This window comes from Apteryx rowi, unplaced genomic scaffold (genome assembly GCF_003343035.1).
Source record: "Apteryx rowi isolate R43461 unplaced genomic scaffold, aptRow1 scaffold_303, whole genome shotgun sequence".
Taxonomy (NCBI): Eukaryota; Metazoa; Chordata; class Aves; order Apterygiformes; family Apterygidae; genus Apteryx; species Apteryx rowi.
In genome coordinates this window covers 760,994-779,195 of record NW_020449453.1, presented here as the reverse complement: position 1 = coordinate 779,195, position 18,202 = coordinate 760,994, and positions in this window count along the sequence as shown.

The following is an 18,202-nucleotide window of genomic DNA, read 5'->3' as shown; positions in this document are numbered from 1 at the left end:
CTCTCATCATTTTTGTTTGTTTTCCTTTAATAGTCGAAAGTAATGTTTGTTGATAGTATCATTCATCTGAAGAGATGCTTATAAATAATTACTATGTTACAGAAAGTGAATTGTTAGTTACAACTAGAACTTGATACTTCATTTTACAATTACAAGCTGGTCATTTTATATCAGCTTGTAACTTTCCAGGAGAAAGTTTCTAAACTGAGAATCTGTTTTCTTGGGAATCTCTAACTGGTCATCTGCTCATCATTTGCTGAATTCCTTACCTTTTCTTCTCCAGCTTTAACTCCTAGCAATGCATTCTGATGGAAATATGGAAAGATCTTCCAAAGTTAGGTTGCAGTCATAACTTTGCTATAAGCAAACAGTACAGATGTGCATAATCATTGGAAATCAAAAGCTTTCCTTGCTTTCTCATTCCCTTTTCCTGCACTCCAGGAGCACCTCTCTAGGAACATCAATGGCAGGGAGAAAAGAGTAGAGTTGGAGCCTCTGCCTACCCCAGTGTTCAATATACGGCCATGGCAAGGGGAACAGCAGCTCTGTGGAGCTTGTTTTAATTCTTGCTGTAGACAGACAGCAAATGCAGCCTTATGTTCACTTACTCCATTGTACCAAAAATTCAAGGCAGGCAGAAAAGTCACTCATTAAGAGTGGTTTCTGCTAAAATATCAGTTATGTGCATTTCTGCTCTGTTTTGCTGCTTGAAATAGGAGGGAGCTCTAGTGAACAAGGAGTGGGCCTGAGACAGATTGTCCTAAATGTCAGAGTTGTTCCAGCCTAGCAATTAGGTGTTGACTCTTTGTACCCCTCAGACCCAAGTTTTGCATACACACCATGAGCAGTTAACGTCTGGGAAGGTTTCCTGCAGTTAAAGAAATATGTTTGCTTGTGTTAAAAAAATATATGAGCTTTTATTATCCTGGCACCAATGTTCAAATCCATTCCCATCTCTAGAAAATACCAACAGAGTTCAGTAGGTCTTGTCTGAGAATAATAAGGGAGGGTTAGGAAGGGAAAATACATTTACAATACATAGTCTTGTAAAACATGTAAATGACATCAAGATAGTGCTCAAGATGATATGGCTGCTATTTATAACTCAAAAGGGAACTTCCATGGACAAGAGAAGTATTGAAACTGCTGAGCCTGGAGCACTAGTAGGGTACCCTAGAACTGTTTGAAAGGTATGCTTTTGCTTTAAATAGCAGAGAAAGTATTGGAAAATTGTGAATAGACTCCTTATGTGACAAAGATCACTGCTTTTTAAAAGGTCACCTCAGACAAATTCTTCTGAAGTCTTTCCTCTGGACCATAACCTAAGATAATAACTCAGAATAGTCTTACAAGCCTGAGCCGTGTGTTTGTATCGTTAGCTGAAGCACAATAGGTGTCCCAGGGCTATTCAAATTTACAATTTTTTTTAAACTTTCTAATGTAGCMCAGAAGAAGCTGTATATGCAGACCAGGAGCAGTCAGCGGTGATTACTTACATGACTGATTACATATATAACAAGATACTTAAACATTCAATTAGCATGTGCAAAACACAATTGTACGTGGAGTGAAAATACCCTTTGCCCCCATTTGAATGTGCATTATTATTGCAGGCAGTTTAAGTGCTCATAGTTGAACATGTTGTTTTTTACAGTCAGATCAAAAAAAAAAAAAGTGTGTTTTTAAAACATTTATGATTTTGGACTTTTTTCTGAGCTGGAAGGATGAAAAGAATCAATTCTTTTAGTATTTAGGAGCTATTAATATTCAGTTCTTGCCTGAACTAGCACTGAATTGGTCTTGGATTACTTGGAAAATTGTCTTCTCCATAATCTTTTTGTTATGTGCCTGTAAAGCAATCCTAATGATCTGGACAAGCCCTGAAGCCCCTCTAAGTCTTTATGGAAAAATTAATTGAGGATTCACTACCCTTGGAATTTACTACAACTGGAACTTAATAGCTCAGTCAAATTCTCTACCATATGTTAATAAACTACTGTGGCACTGTGGTGCTTCTGTCTTGGCTTCTTCTCAGTTATTATTCCTGTGTCATCTCAATTAGCTACTACAGGAGTTTATTACTATAATTCCCCACCTAATCCCCATTGCCTTTTTCCTTTTCCTGTGTCAGCAGCATTTCCATAGATTATTTTTTCCTGTACATACTTGTTTGTTCCATGTAGTTCAGTACACTTCCTAACGGCCACTTCCTATCCTTTTCTATTCTGCACTATATGTTAATACTAAACCCATAATTTACTAGAGATCCTTCCCACAACTGCTATGGCTGGCTTTCTCTCTCTCTGCCTCTCTGTCTTGCAGTGTGATCTTTTTATTTCCGCTTGCAATCTGTGTCTCTCAGGTTGATAGCTTGGGGCAATGGACCACAAATAATTGAGCCAATGTGGGCTAACAAGCCACTGGCATCTTAATTCCACTAACTGACTGCATACGTGCTTCTAGTCCATTGCAAGAGGAAGGCAAAACATGCAAGCATGAGCTGTCTGCATGGTCCTGCAAGAAAGATGTGCAAATACAAGCATGGTTATCTTTAAATAGATAACAGTCCCCATCCCATCTACTTGCAACAGTAGGTAAAGACAGGGTTAGCTCCTGTTACAGTTTAACCAGTAGTTTGGAAACAACCTGAGAACGCAGATTTGCCCTCATTGCTCTCACTACATTTCTAGCCCATTTGTAACGCTTGGGTCGGGGCAGCTAGGGCACTTTTGGAGGTGCCACCCATGCAGAAGCCCACTGCGCAGGAGGCAGTCACTACCCCTTCCTATGAGCCACAAGACAAACAAATGATAACATAGAGAGCAGCTGGATATTTTTACCAGTATGCCTTCTGATTTAGGTAGGACTGAAACCAGGGTAAACAGAGAATTCTACCTTATTATCAGAAACAGTGGTGAATTATGGCTTACATGTTTGTTAAATTAGACAATCTTTGTGGCACTATGAAAATCTAAAGTGCCTGGAGGCTGGTTCAAAAACTGTTAGTTTCTAAACTGAARCATGTTTTCTATAGAAAGAAGTCACTTCTTTTAAAGAGAAAAATCTGTACATGTTCTTATAAGAAATAAATTTATTTTGCTGTGTCTAATGTGGCATGTCTTTAAGAAACTTCTCAGTACTGAGGCTATAACATTTTGTTTCCACGGGGAAGTTAAAGTGCTTGTTTAAAGTATTTTGAGAGATACAGAAACAACATCATTATTTTTCTGCTTTGTCCTGTGTTTACTGTCAAACAGAATATTTACTTCTGTAAATGGTTCTAGGAATTTTAGATTGCTATAGCTTCCTTATGAAGTCTTCTTCTCTCCACTGAATTTTTTATAGGAATTAATTTCAATGGGACCACTTGCACTGTAACCAGCATATTTGCTCTAAAATATTTGCAGGTTTGATTGATGGACAGCCAGAATAACCAATCAATTGTATTAAAAAWATATATATATATATTTACATTTATATATATGTAGTTGCCTGTTAAATGTGTATTAGACTTTGGCCATGGCACAGTAATGGTAAAATGATGGGGTGCCTGCCTTTTCTCGAAGGAAAATATTTATCACAGAGAAAGGATTCTGATGTTTAAGTTCCTACCTCTGACACTTGAATTTGGTTCAGCATGCCTAATCATCAATAGCATTTTTGCATCTCTTGATGTCATGATATTTCATATTTCAGTTCAAGACCTATTCTCTGAAGTCCTCCACCTTGTTCTGGTCTTTGTACTGTGGACTTTTTTTGTATTTGCACTTTACCTCTCAAAAAGCAAAATAAGGCAACAGCGATTACTGTCTGATATTATTGCCTGAAAAGGCAATAGCAATTATAAAAAAGGTAGTGTCTTGAAAATGACCATTGTAGATGCTTGAATTTTGGCTYGAGATTCCATATGCCAGTGAAATTTGACCCAATTTAAGATTTATTTTAGTACCATTAGCTACCACATGTAGCAAAGATGTTTACTGCACGTTTCTATGTAGAACCAAAGAAAATAAGTTCTGGTACATTTTTACTATGTCCTTATATTTTCTTGAATGAGCAAAAGGCAAAGGCCATGGTTTAGCCTTTAAAAACAAGTAGTGCATCTATCACAGTAAAAAGTAACTCTATAGGATTAAGAAGTAGACTTCGTCAAGAAAATCAGCACCTATGAACATGATTTTAGCATATAATACTGGGAGTTTAATAATTCCAATAAGACCAAGATTCTGGAATTATTTAATGCTTCCTCCCTCTTTCCTAAAAGTAATCTGGGATCCTGATTTTAGTTTTATTCAGAATAATCTTTAAATATTCCTTAAACAAAAATCTAAAATATCCATAAATATGTGTTGAATTTTAAGGAAAATATTCCATATTCTCCTTAAAATTCTGAAGTTATTATTAAATTTAATTCAGGAACACTGATATGAATAACAAATAGAAGCAAGTTTAAATGCTTTGTTCAGTAATAAGAGATGAAGTATTCTAGGAAATATTCTGTCAAAAAGTTTTATGGATTAGTTATTTTTGAGAGCAGTGATTATAGAAGCAATCCTCAAATGAAAACACTTTTTATGAGAAAGATTTATAGTTTTCTGTAATAAGAAAAAAGAAAAGCTCCCAGTTCCACTTTGCTCAGCCAAAAAAAAGCAAAAACAAACAAAAAAAACCCCAAAGGCAGGAAAGGAGATCTCAATATTGAATAATACAGAAATAATAGTGACTAATGAGACAGAGCAGTGAACAGTTATTAAGCAGAAACTGTGGTCATAATAAGATTTCCTTGCAAAGATGATTTTGAAAAAAGTGACAGCATACAGATCTCTCCTCTCCCCTCGCTCTCCCCTTAGTTCCCTTCCCTTCCCTTCTCCTCTCCTCTCCTCTCCTCTCCTCTCCTCTCTTCTCTTCTCTTCTCTTCTCTTCTCTTCTCTTCTCTTCCCACAAAAAGATTCTTTCCTTCTTACAATAAAGTCAAAATACTGTGTATTTTGAATGACAACATTTGAAATCCTCAAATGCTGTAAGTACTGTCTACTGTAGGAGTTTAAACAAAATGCCTAAGGYAAATCAATATTCTCCTGCTTTATTCTGTCATACTTAGGCCTTTTGTGATTTGGCAAAGTTTATTATTGCTGTGTCTGAGCCAGTGGTGAAATCCATAAGACTTTATATGGCTAAGAGGCTCCCACGCATAAGATTACCTATACTTAAAAACAAAACTAAAAAGACCCTATAACACAATTCACAAAACATTGTGTTCTCAGGCTTAAACAGAATAAGAAATTCACATGCCCTGATTTATTATGAAGACCTCAGGAAGCATTTGAAAGGATAGCTCTTTAGCTGTAAACATCCATTCCAAATTTAACTGCAGGTAAGTTCACTTTCATATGTTGTGTCAACACATGCATTATTGATTGCATTCATTACTAAGAACTGGCACATATCTTCAGTACAAAACAAATCCTTTAAAATTTTCATGAAACACAAATATTTCAGCTGCAGCTTTGGAGAAAAATATGACTAGACCATTTTCACTATCACTATGTCAAGTTTAGCATGTTGATTTTAGGTTTTCCTTCCTCTCCCTTTCTTAAGAGTAAGAGAAAGAAGAAGGATCAAGACTCTCTAAAAGGGATTTCCAAGAGAATCTGCTCTTCTACTTCACAAAGTATAAAAGTTAAATTCCTCTTTAACTCCCTACCCTTCTGCATATATCTGGATCTGTATCCTTCTAGCTGGCATCCACCATATCCAGGGCTAATATTAACGGTGCCAGATAATAATGTCCTTCCTGGAACAGGTCATTACAGGCTGTCAGACTGTCTCAGTAGTCAGGCAATTATGGGTGAATAACAACCAAGGTGGCGAGTTACTTCCTGACTAAGATGGCCTGTTGCTCTGTTTTCCTAAGGGATTTTCCCAGTGATATTAGCTCTAACCATTAGATGCCCACATAAGGCAGCTAACAGAGAAGCAGAGCATGTCTGTCTTCTCTAGGAGCAATTGAGACTGTGAAGTAAAGCAACCTCTACTTCTTCACATATAAAGTTCCCAGAATCTGGCTTACAAGGGCCAATAGAGAGAGGAAACGTTCTTGAAGGATTTGTTAAATATTAGGGAAACAATGAATTGCAAAAGGAAAAGGTTAGTAGAGCAAGTTCAGTCAAGTCTCCTCTGTCTCTTTGACAGCCAGGCTGAGGTTCCTAGAAAGATGACAAAATCCATTTTGCCTTCCCCTGCATAGCTGAAGCTGCACATGGAAGATGATGATTGTCACAAGTTAGGCTGGGATAATTCAGCAGTAAAATGGCTGATGAAAATTGATTTATGCTGCAGCCAGTTTGAATTAGCACAGATCCAGAGGGAAAGCTGGGGCCTCTGATCACAGGAACAGACTTAATGGTTAATTTAGGGGTTAATTTCCTGCAGCAGCCCGGCTGGAAATTGCTCTATCCTAGAAACAAATTTCCATAATGTAGTGTTTGAGAACTTCAGCCAATCATCTTGTGAAAACTTTTTTTCAAACAATGTTAATCTACTTTTTACATCATTCTAYTACATATTTCAAATATCAAGAAGAAGCTGAAGACTTCAGGTTTTTTCTACAGAGACTGTGCTGAAATGGAAAAAGTGTACAGAAAAACAGCCAGGAAAGGACATTTCCTAGACAAAAAAATGTGAAGAAGATGGCCATAGTAATGTATTCTCCCCTGTTTCTGAAAGCTTTCTTCTGGCACCTTCTGCTGTACCACAGATCTGCACAGGAGTTTGGTACAAAGAAAGGAAGACGAAAAATCAGGACATAATTATTGGCTTCATCAATGCTTCATTGTACAAACACATCAGAAATCCTATGAAATCCTGAACTGGCAGTGACTCCTTATTTCCATCTCCCTTACCTGTTGGGAGACGAAGTCCAAAGGGAACTCCCACCCCAAAGGCAGAACTTGGGTGAGCACACATACTTGTTTTCAACACAGCTGTCTTGCTGTTGTCCTAAAGTTTTTATGGTTGAATATGGACTTTCAACAACTGGTTTAATTCTGTGCTTACATCTTTCTTTACGTCTTTACTTTTCTGCTTACAGAATCTTAGTTCTTTCAGATAAGAGAAACAAGAGAATTAATAATGCACTGTTTAAAATGATAACACACAAACAAGGAGCAAGACTTGCCTTCATTTGGATTTATCTGTAAAAAGGTAAAATTTTGCCCCAACACTCTCACCTAGAGGACATAGATCTCAACTTTTCTTCTTTTTTTTTAACAAAACAAATTTAACAATATGTATTAGCAGTGAGGAAAGAGTTTGAGAGACTCCAGGGCTCTGTAGGTTTGTGGGATCTGGCAAAACACATGCATCATGGGTAGGAATATGTGTGCTCTCTTCTTCCTGAAAAGCTGAGGCAAGTGGAAGCCAGTCTTTAAAATATCATGTCCCTGCATTGTACAGATAGCACTTTCTTATGGTGTTACCTCCTTGCAGTTTCCCTTGACTCAGTGTACTTCAAAAATCCCTTTCTGTCTTCCCTTAATCRTTCTTTTAAGAAAAGAAAACCCCTTTCTTTAAGAGTATGCACTTAGCAATGAGGAAAATTAAAATTCTTGAGTCACACATGACTGTTGTGTTTTCTGCTGCAGCTGCTTGTTCCATGCCAGTCTCAAATATTTCTGTTCTTGCTTCAGGTACAGTGCAGTCACTTAACCCAGAAGTCTACAGCCTGGCATAATAAGAAAAGGTGAAACTGGTGCCAGTTTCACCTTCATAAATCTGACTATAAACTTACTCATCCAGTAACTTCAGCACAAATGCAGCAGCTGAGCCGTATCCACATTGGGATGGGGAAACTCCAAAACTTGCATGAATGTCCTACAGAGAGGTAAAAGCCACTGCAGGTGTCCCAAGGTAAGCCATACTCTGTCACGAACCAGATCTTAAGTTATACCTGGTATTACGTCATACATTATTTGTCAGGTGTCACACATCCATCTGGATTTCAGGGAGAATTTAGGAAGAGAATGACAAACTTGCCTGAAAAAAATTAGTGTATCATGATATATTTCCTCAGCCTTCACAAAAACAAACAGTGATGAATGCAAATCTATACCTAGAATCATCACCTTTCTGATGTTAAAATTAAAACAATCCAGAAGTATTGGTTCACTTTATTTGATTATGATTTAAAATAATTCTTAAAAAAAAATAAATTGCATCATTCCATCTGAATATGAGGAAAAACTTCTTTACTGTGAGGGTGACAGAGCACTGGAACGGGTTGCCCAGAGAGGCTGTGGAGTCTCCTTCTCTGGAGATATTCAAAACCTGCCTGGATGCAATTCCGTGCAATGTGCTCTAGGTGACCCTGCTTGAGCAGGGGGGTTGGACTAGATGATCTCCAGAGGTACCTTCCAACCTCAACCATTCTGTGATTCTGTGATTAAATAAATAAATGGAAATGATAAAAAAATCAAGAGTCACATTCAGAACCCAGTTGTAGTAGTTCAATTTTTTTATATCTCCCAGGTCCTTGAACCAAATCTTTATATTTGATTCTTTATATCAATCTTTAAATATTTTTTATAGTTTCAAAACTTAAAGGAAAGAATAAACATGATAAATATTACTCTTGCTCAGGTAAGCTGTTTGGCTGGATAATACCCTTCTTAGCCACTGTTTAAATTGTAAAAGAATGCAAGTATAAGTAACTGCTGTGAAAAAACTAAAGCAATGAAAGGAAAGAATGTGAAGAAGTTAAGCTGTTAAGATATGAGGCTAAACTCTGTACAAGCAATGGAAGACTTTTTTTCCAGTGATTTTGTGGAAATCAAACTAGATTCATGAAGATTAAAAGCTTAGAGTTTTTTAAGTTTTTCTAAACTGAGTTTCTGCTCTCTGAGTTAAGAGGGAGTCAGCATGTRTGTTCCCAGCTATAATTTCCCAGACTACATTTGAAAATATCGCCCTTTTTAGACACAGAACTAAATCCTGTTTCCCTTGAAAATAAAGAAAATAATCCCCTCTCTTTCTATGAGATACAGATATGGGCATAATTCTAATTATTTTCCATGTTTGTTAGCCCTTATTGCACACTGTACACTTTCTCCCATAGCCTGTACCCAATAACAAGTGAAGGAATCCCAGGCTTGCCAGGATGGAAAAAGAGAATCATACAGCACTAATCATTTAATTCCTCCATTTTCCAAGCTTGGTGTTTGAGATTCACTCATCATCATTTTTATTCACGTCTGAAACTAAAACCACCCTTTATTGTTGAACGATGATTGTTCATCCAAAAAATTCTAAGAGATGCTTTCCATAGTTTACTTCAGTCATTTCTTATGGACAACTCTGGAGCCAGATTTTTTCACAAGAACATACAGTCCTGCTTTACAGCTGATACACAGACGTTCTTTGGATGGAGTACTATGAGGGTATTCAGAAACATGCCAAGCCATGGAAAACTATTCTGACGTTCATTTTAAAAATCTGAGAAGCTGAACCTAAGAAACAAGATTCACTGGAAACATTTTAGAATAATAACAGTAATTTAATATTCACCACCAAAACAGGTTTATTTCTAGCCAGTGTTTCACTCTTCATAACATAATCTCCTCAGTATACTATTTTTCTGGGAAAACTAATTCTTTCTTACATTTTTCTCTTGCTTTGAATAGTCTTCCCATGGTTTATGTGCAAAAGATAATGTAGATATAGGTTACCCTCTGCCTTCACTATAAGCTTCATTTCTTTCCTTTCTCATTTCTTCCATATTTTTTTCTCTCTCTCCCTATGTCTGGAACATCACAGTATATATGGCATGTACTTCCACCTCTTAAATCAGATTTTACCTCCAAACAAAGACCCCTCACTTTTCTGAAAATGCTTAAAATGTTGATGCAAACCAGGAAATATGCTGCCTCCAGTCAGCAATGTGTTTTACTAAAATAATTATATCTACATTAGATCATTTGGTTTCAATCTATAAGGCCCACTCCTGTTTACAAGGCCATGGAATTGAGTCAATAAGATGAGTCTATGTGTTTTCATCTTTTGTACTGCAGACTCGTGTTCTGTCATGCTGTAGCACGAAAATAAGAGATACCAATAATCTTAAAGTAAATTAATTTTATTCAAATAGATCTGTGATCAAATTTAATGATATTGAACTCTCCTGGTTCATGCAAGTGGTCTGTGCAACTCATTGTAATAATTTTTGAAGTCATCGACACCAAATACTTTATGGAAAGATGCTAAAGTTGCTGTAGTTGTGGGATACTTCTGTCTGCCAGATAAGATTCTGGATTGAGAAGAGTTAGAAGTTGCCTTAATTCCTGAAGCAGACAAGCTAAGGCAGATAAACTCAGATGGCAGAAACCTGGTTTCTCTCTTAAGAAAACTTTGGAATAGAAGCTATGCCTCCTCCCTGCCCCTGAAAGGTACAAAAGTAATCACAATGGCATAGAATTTTAAAAAGCTTTTCATTTAATTTACCCCCCAAAAAAACAAACAAATAAAAAAAACAAAGATCTTTTATGGAGGGGGTATCTTAATAATATGATGGAGAGTAAAGGATACTGACCTATGCAAAACAGTCTTATGAAGAGCAATAGAAATATTAAGGATAATGTTCCCTCTTTGAACTATGCAATGCTGGAAATCAATAGAGCTGGTAGGAAAAACAGAAGTCCACAGGGTAGATCAAAGAGGTGGAATCTGTCTTTAAACTGATTTTGGACCAAACAATAGGTGAAGTGGACACACAGCCTCTAGTTACTCATTCTCTCTTGCACAAGCAAAACGATGATCTCTGCAGCCTCATGCTGCTGGACACGCCAGCTGCCGCTCCAACAAAGCCCCTCAGCACTTGCTCAGCTCCAGGACCCAGAGTCATCCCCAGGGCCAGTTGAGAGCTACATGCAGGCTCCTGAGGTCTGCTGGATCAGAACCAGAATACCCACCATCTTCAAGCAGTTACTGAAACATTAAGTATATTTTGAAAGATAATCGAAAAGGAATCTCAGAAAGCTTGGTGGATTAGTAAAGCTTTGGATGCTTGCACATTTAACTAAATTTCTTGGTACAGAAACACAAGAGTGAACCTGAGGTCTCCTATACCTTTACCTCCATATCCAAAGCAGTATACTGAGGAGCTCTTCTTTAATACATGTCCATGATAAACCTGCCTAGAGGAAAGCAGAAGAACATAAACAGATGAATGTAATTATATAAAACACACACACACACAATTCTGCAAACTATTCTGCATGCTTGGCTCTAGTTTTAAGCAAAGGTGTCAGTTCTCATTTTTTATAAATCAGTTCACTGATTCCTACTTGGGAGGTAACTGCTCAGAGTTCTCACATGGTTGCTCTCCTAGGGGAATCTAATTTCTCAGTTTCAACATGCCCAAGGCATCTGCTTTCCTTTACTGACAAGACACAATCTCTCTGTCACTGAAATCGGAGGAATTATCGGTACATTTGACAACAGTGATGTTCAGCACTGAATATAGCTATCATATTGCCAAAATAACGTGGCAGCTTACTAGAAAATTTGGGAAGAGAAGGACTTGGAAAGCTTTCATTTATGTTAAAAAAAGTTATATAATTGACAAATCAATATTATCTTAATTTGACTTTCACCATTTTAAGAAGTGGCTTTTTAGGACTGAAAACAACCTGTTAGTCACAGCAAACTATGCCTGGGGATACCTAGAAGACACTGAAAAAGTGATTGCTTGGCAGTGTTTTGCATCAGTTATAGACAAACTAGTAAAGAATTTGAAACTGCTGCTCAGAGAAAAGTTGATCTTCGCAGCAAGAAATGACATTTGGAAAAATATACTTTTTTTCTGTTCAGAGAAAACTTTCAGAGGCTTCTGTACTTGTGTCCTTTTTAATGATATTTCTCTCTTTGAAGACTGTGCTGCAAGCTTCAACAAGCCTTAGGAACTAGACTGTAGATCATTTTAAGCTATATACAAAAATGATATAATCAAATTCAAGCAAAAGCAAACACCAGTGCATATGGGTTTTGGTATCAGGGCTCTTCTGGCTGTTTACTAGAAGGACAAATGCACTGTGAATGCTACAAAACACAAATCATGTTTTATATGCATATATGTATTTTAATAAAAGAAATGGTCAGGAAAATGGAAGCAAGTTTGTGTTAAAGGATATTTAAGTCCAAATTTTGGCTCTGCAATAGACTTCTAGCTGTCATCTATATGATAAGCTACTTACATTCTTCTTTTTGAGTGTGTGTAATATGCAATTAACAGTACGTCTATGTTCAACAGTTTAAGAACTGGGAAAGATATTTTCAGAAAATCCTAGTAGTATTAGAAGCCAAAATTCCACTTTCAAAAGTCTGAAACGGTACTCACACTTTGGTGAAATGTTTCCTGAGTTTTTTTTGTTGTTTAAATTAAGCTGGCGGTACTGAATGATCTTCATGCTCAGGAAATAGCAATGGCCTGAATAGAGACTGCTGAAGTCAACATCTGTCTCCTCATTCATTATAATGAGCACTGGTGCTTAAATCTTCCTAAAGGCTTGTTCAGACCTCTCTTGGAAAACTAACCCAGGAGACTTTCTTTATCATTTATTAGTGACACTCATGCTAACATATAATCTTATATAACTAATAACATAATTCTTCTCAGCATAAGCCAACCAGATGAATGATATCTTTGGTAAGTTGTGAGAATTCAGTGGATATGAGAAGAATTCCAGTCTGGAAATTCAGGTAAACTTGGAGGAGCTGAACATCTGTATCAATTTTTGTAGTCTAAGAACTTATAACACAAAAAACAAAGGCATTAGCAAATACTGTGATATAGATATTTACCATAGGAATGGTCAGGAACTAAAGATTTTTCTTTCTTTAAAATCAAAAAATAGTAATAGCAGCAGCATAGGACACCATGGCTATTTAAATTACAGTGGCACTGAAAAAACACCACTAAAAGACAATGATCTCACAGTATCAGGTGCCACATAAGAGACAATGCCAGAGTTTACAGTTAGGTATGGCAGAAGCAGCCTGGGCATGTAGTATTATTTCCACTGAGGCTTAGAGAAGTGAAGACCAAACCTCAAGGACAGTTAAGTGCCCACCTTTCTMTGGTTTAATCTCTTGAATCTTTCTTCCTGCTAGACCATAACATGAAACTTGCCATTAAATTTCAACATAAGTACCCTCTCCCTTGCACTTCTTTCAGCAGAGCTTCAATAACTTCAGCTCAGTGAGATGGGGGATGAGATGCTGTATGCAAAGCATCTAAAGAATGCAGTCTGTTTGACAGCATCCAGACTACAAAGACATAAAACAATTTACCATTTCACTTCTGACCTATACACTTAGTATGGTATCCATAAAAAAAAAAAGTGTAAAATTTAGGGTGCAGCAAATGGTTTTCCAAGCTCCCCTACTGCAGGGAATGTACATATAAACTTACTGTCGCTTAAAATACTACACCTTGAAAACTACCTCACTGAAAAATAAAATAAAATCCTTTTTTTTTTTTTTTTTGCTCAGTCTCATCCCCAAATAGAGGCCGGTGTATGGTCCAACTGTTTTATAAGGAAATTTTACAACTTGTTTACTGCATAAGAATTGTACAGAAGGTCAGCACAATGTACTATCAGATTCAGACTAGCAGAAGGAAAGTACAAATGTTTGAGTATACATTCTAACCTGAAAGAATGTCATCATACTTATTTTTATTTGTCTTCAGAATCATTGAATTATGATCTTGAAGGCATGGAAGCATAAATTCAAAATCTAATCATTCTCTCACAATACTTTTACCAAAGATTGTAAGGGCAACTTTTAGAATAGATGCTTAAAATTATGAACATAAATCTATGTTTACACAAGCAAATAAAATCACGCTGCTTTGAAATAGCACTCAGGCACTATTCTGTGTACGTGTATTAAAGAGTTTTTGTATGTATGGAAAGCAGATGCCTGAGTGCAGCAATTAGGCTGTGTCAGTGTAAGAGGTCGGTCTGTGAATGTGTGCACGTGCACAAAAACTTGTCAGTGCGTTTACCTGTRCTTATGTGTAGAGCCATGCATTTGTGTGTAACAGTGCCTGCGACAAGCATGCACAAACTGGCACACCGGTGCAGTGTACTGTGCATGTCGACTGCCGTCCGTGCAGAGGCACATCGGAGTGGCTGTGTGGGTTGGCGAGCAGATGCAACAGTACTTCACCTCTAGGTCCCGGGTCTTGCTTAACCCTAAACTCCAGAGCCAGTGCCCAYGAGAGGCAGACTGGTGGGTAAGAGGGAAGGGAAGCACCTGCCGCCGTTGCAGTAATTTCCACGCCAGGGCCGTGTGGGAGCAGCGATTTCGTGTTAGCCGTGGTGCCGGGGTCAGCCTGGCTTGCAGGGCTGGTTAATTATCCTCTGGTCACTGGTTAATTATCCTCTATGGCCACTGGAAGCATAAGCAGTTAGAATTTTGCTGTTTGCAAATATGTTAAGTTAAGCATTAGGAAAACTTTCTACTTCAAGAGAATTTATACACAATTATAATCGATAACAGAAGTTTTTAGAATCCTCTTCATGGGTTTGATCAGTTGGCATAACTTATATATATACATATAAAAATATAATCCTATCTCATAAGAAGAAGATGGACTAAACTACCTCTAGGTTCTTTTCCATGCCTATGGTTTTCCCTGATTTTCATAGAACTTTATCAGATAGAACTGCCATGCATTTACAGAACTGCAGGCTGGACATACCAAGGATTTGATTTTGATGCCTTTATCACATGCATAAGATTTTAGATATCACAGCATGAAGACTGCAGAGGCAGCTGAACACTAAATGCATTCCAAAAGTGCTTCTGACGTGTTTTCTTCATTTTAGGATCATTTACTTATGGTTTTAAAAGATTTATTAATGCTGACAGAATATGACTCATTTTACTGGCTGGCCAAGGGGAAAACCCACTCACCTCCTAAAATTACTGCAAAGGAAAAAAAAAAAGTATGTCGAAGAGATGAACACCTATAAGGATTTTAGTACAATACAGGATATTTCAAGACCTATCATTCTTCACAAGGATTAAAGTTTTTAAGCAATCTTTTATAAAGAAAATGAGCACAAAGTACAAGTGAAATCAATTCAATTTTTACCTTTGGGCCACATGGAAATTCCCAAGCAACACACTTGACATCTTTGAACACACAGAAGGTTGAAAACTTGCCAACATGTACTTTTTTTTATCACATTCCTCCAAATTTGTCCACTTTCCCCAGCCACACTTTTTCCCTGACACGTACACGCAAAAGAATCAGAAATTCAGTTTCATACCTTGATTCAGCAAGGCAGAGTTCCCTGAATTTTTTATTCTGCTTAGAAATTAATATCACTCACAAGTCTACCTGTTAGGAACATTAGGGATGCTTTGATAGAACAGCCAACTTAAGGCTCTAATGTTTTCTTTTATTCAGTTGATTAACAAAAAAAGGAGTTAACAAGTTACTAACAATGAACTTGCTTTATTCTAGAAGTACTTCGGCTGAAGTCAACAGGAAGTCTGAAGGAATGAAATGTTGCTCAATTGACCAAAACAAGTCAAACATTGAAAGTAATTATTAACCCATCTGGTGTCATACTGACACAAATGTCAAGCAAGTTTGTGCATGGGGTCCATTCTAGGTCCAGTACTACTGAATACTTTCTTTAGCCCCTTTGTGGGATGTGGTAGAACACACACTAAACCAATTTACAACTGAACTGAAGCTGGGAAAACAAACAATCAGTTCTTTGGAGGATACATACAGAGATGTCCTACTAGCTTTGAGAAAACTAAAAAATCATTTTCAATAGGGACAAAATGTAAGTTAATTTCAGAGGGGAAAGAATAATCACATGTTCAAATATAGGAGGCAATGGGAGTAACCAGGTAGGTCATAGTGCATCTGGACAGGAATTTGTGGTGGATGATGAATTGTTTATGAGTCAGCCAAGCAGCATTTTCACATCAAATAAGGGTGGAGGGAAAGCAAATACTGTGATGTATTAGACTGTGTTAAGAGTAATAAATCTAAAAACAAGTGAGTTAATTATTCTACTCTGTGCTTATTAAGCATCCATTGGAGTCCCACATTCAGTTTTAGGTATAACATTTGAAAAATGACAGACAAATTAGGGATTTCAGAGAAAAACAAAAACTGATTATGTATTTACAAAACAAGTCCTACAAGAAACCACCTAGGAAAAAAAAAAGACCAAAGGGGCACATGATAACTGACTAAATATGCCAGGGATGTATCAAAAGGGACAAGGAACAATTATTCTTGCTTGGTCTTCACTTACTGAGAAGTGCTAGGTTTACTGTGAAGCTATAGCAAGGAATATGTGTATTAAATAAAGACAGAATATTTATAAGAATAGTCTAAGCTTTATGGAATAAGCTGAAGAGGGAGGTTGTGTGATCACCTTCAACGGAGGTCTTCAAGATTAAAAGGATAATGTCACTCAGTGAGGTTTAGGGACTGTGTACAGTCTTGCTGTGTAGTAGGGAATGGACTTGTTGGCTTGAGAAGTCCCTTGTGAGTCAAGCTTTTCATCTCTCTGTATATGAATGTAGATATGTAAGTACACACCTAAATACTTCATAGTTATATATAGAGGAGGATACAAGATGGATGATCCTTCTGTTATGACACACGTGCTATCCAGTATCTCCTCATAAGTGAAGACACAATAAATGTCATAGCAGGGGTTGGTCATTTATTATAGAGAATGGATTTTCTCCTTTCATTGCTCTGCAGGCTGAAATGCTTTCACTYGACAGCTGTGCAATGCTGAAAGTGCTTAAATGGAGAAGAGCAGAAACATACAAAAGACTCTTTAACTTTTGTTAACTTCCAAGTTTCATTAACAGGTGGCATGACTAGACAGGGGCCCAGAACTAGAATCTTGAATTTGAACAGCTTTCGGAGAGCTGAATCTGAATTTCACAGGTTGCATCTGCTATAAAATTCATTGCAGAGTAACACATAACTGTTGTTAGTTAGAGCTAGAGCTGGGTTAGGTTAAGCTTCCAGTGCAAACTTAGATGATGCATCTTTGAAAGGGCAAGAATAACACAGCCATCCCCTCTGGCTACTTTGAATTAGTTACTACATCTGCCATTTTTCATAGTCTGGACAAAGCCCATCCTACAACGAAGGAAGATTTTTGTTTTCAGATCATTGCTGCCAGATGAATTGGTCAGCTACCTTCTTCTCAGTCTAAGAAAGTGCTATCTCAAAGCATGAAATTACTCTGCCAATGATGAATCTTATTGCCAGAAAGTAAGGTAAAATTGACAGGTGACTGTTAAACACAGTAATTTAGAATCCAAAACATCTGTCTCCAAAAGCCAAGGAATTACTGATGCCAAATGCTTGGAGAGCACAAAAAGAGAAGGATCATTCTACAAGTGCTGGATGTCCTATTCTTTTTCATATATACCAGCTATTGGCCCAAGTCAGAGACAGACAGGATGCTTGGGCTGACCCAGTATGGTTGTTCTCATCTCCTGTTGGTCAGACTTTTAAAATTTTGTTGGTTTCAACTATTCATACTGTTTGTTACATAGATATTATAAAAAAGGATCTGCTTAAACCAGTAAGTAGGTGTTGAAAAAAAATGAGAACTACAGCAGTGGCATTTTTATTCATGAAAATGAACTGGAAGAAGAAATGGGCAGGAAATAAAACTGTAGGGATTTTTAAGTGTTTCCCTGTTCTTTACACAGCATTTGCTTCTGCAGATGTGGATTTTTTCCACTTCTTGATAATCCCAGATTGGGAGAAAAGAAAAATGTTAACCAGATGTACTAGCAGTCTAGATTAAGACCCTTAGTTTTCTTTTGTTGTGTGGATAACAACAAAACTGTATCTCTCTCTAGCACCGAAGACTGCATATATCCTGGTCTGAATCATTTCATCACCTTTGTACTATATTCACTGTGGCAAATCTGATTATATATTTCCTCATTTTATATAGGACAGTACAACAGAAAGCTACTCCCTTTATATGTATAGAGAGATGTGAACAGCTGAAACATATACCATAAAATACTGCCTTCGGAATTTTTCATTTTACTATGAAGTCTCAGTACTATCACGTGTGAAACACTGTGAAGTCCCTTTTAATTTAATGAGACTTGAAAGCACTAGCATTTATAA